The sequence below is a fragment of the Macrotis lagotis genome, chromosome 2 (genome assembly GCF_037893015.1).
Source record: "Macrotis lagotis isolate mMagLag1 chromosome 2, bilby.v1.9.chrom.fasta, whole genome shotgun sequence".
NCBI lineage: Eukaryota > Metazoa > Chordata > Mammalia > Peramelemorphia > Peramelidae > Macrotis > Macrotis lagotis.
In genome coordinates this window covers 84,853,474-84,855,359 of record NC_133659.1, presented here as the reverse complement: position 1 = coordinate 84,855,359, position 1,886 = coordinate 84,853,474, and positions in this window count along the sequence as shown.

Below are 1,886 nucleotides of genomic sequence, written 5' to 3'. Positions count from 1 at the left end.
AAATCTCCCACAGTTTGACTTTATTTCTTGTATTTTGCAGAACATAATCATGTTTTGAGGGTGAGGTAAGGGGTTGATGGTGTTCTTACTGATTCACTATTCTTGGGAATGCAGGATCCAGTAGCTAGACGCTGAAACCCAAACTTATGAAGCCATTTGTGCTGAATTCCTCACTTTAGGATGAACATTGAAGGTAGATTAATAAATAATCAATAATTAACGCTTGTGTAAGAGTTACATGCTATTTTGCCCATCAATATTATATTTGTCCATATGGGTCTATCTAGATGCAGCATTTTAGGAAGACATGAATATGTGTGCATGCATATCCATATGCATTTTTGTATACATATATACATACATATAGATATATAATTTTTATATATAATTATAATTCTCTTGATCTCTATCTCCATTTTAAAATAATATTTAGGTTTAAGTTGAGCTCTAAAGTAAACCTAGCCATATATGTGATGCTTAATTCCTCACTACAATGAATATATAAAACAATTTGCAATTAGCAAATAATCATATATGCAAGTCAATAATTAATCAGAATATTTAGAGATGAAGTCTCTCTCTCTCTCTCTCATTGATAGCAAGGAATCTCAGGTCATATAGAGAAATAAGAGAGGAACTCAGTCCTACATCTTGGAAATTCCTTAAAATCTCTTTAGTAGTAAACTTGGAATTGGAACATGATCAAAGTGGGAGATTCTGTACCAGAAGTCTGTCTTCCCCTTCAAAGATCTAAAGTGGACCTGGAACTATTTTCCTTCCTTCTTGAAGCTGGAAGACAAAAGACCAGTATCTCTCATCTTTTAAACTTAGCGAGTCCTCTTCTCACAAAGATAAAGAACATTGAAAAATCAATTTCTACCAAAAAAAAGATGGTCCCATACAAATAAAGTAAAAGGCATACATTCCAACTTAATTCTTACATAGCCACAAATCCATGCTATTAGCATTTATAAAAAACTTTAAAATATAAAGTTCAGAATTAATCAGAAATTTTAATTATATGAATATGATTTGAGATGATATTAAGCAACAAATATAAAGTTTAAAGTTTGATGTTGAGTTTTTCAGTTCAGATAATCTGTCAAAAACTTTCTTTTCAAAAAGAAAAAGCAGTGGGCATGAAGCCTTTCATAACACACACCCACACTCTACTCCAAAAAAAACAGACGGCATTAAAATAAAATGTCTAACAAGTTTTCTAATGCAAGTAAAGTAACAGCTCAAAAAGTTTCTGTAAAATTGCATTTTGTCTCAAAACTCTTATACTTCAAGTTAAGCTCAATTTATCCAAAGTTTCACATAGCAAATTAAAAAAGATATTTAAATAATTCTTAGAAGCAGTGGAAAATACTTTGACTCAGCCACTTATAATTTCTCATTCCCACAATATAAATAATATTACCTTATAGTCATATGTTGCTTAAATTTTGCAGAATTCTTATATTCCTCAACTAATCATTGTAACAACTTAACATAGATCCTTTTATTTTTCTCCCCTTAAAGATGGGGATAATTGAGGCATAAAGTGGCTAATACATTTTCCAAGGAACATAGCAATTGAACCTCCAGAGACAAGTCATCATAATTCCAAATAAATCCTGCATCTGCTGCTTCTTTTCACATTCTAATCAAAAATATAAACTGCATCTTATTGAAATTAAATAAAATTTTAAAAAATAGTTTGTTGGACATGTAAATCATAAATATTATTTTGAAAAATCTATCATTGTTTCAAAAGTCAATGAATTATGATCTTTAATATTGAAATGACTTAAAATTTGTCCTTAAATAACCTTTTAAGTCTCATTAGAATTATATGGATTATGGAGATACAATATGATTCATTGGAAACATCACTGGACTTT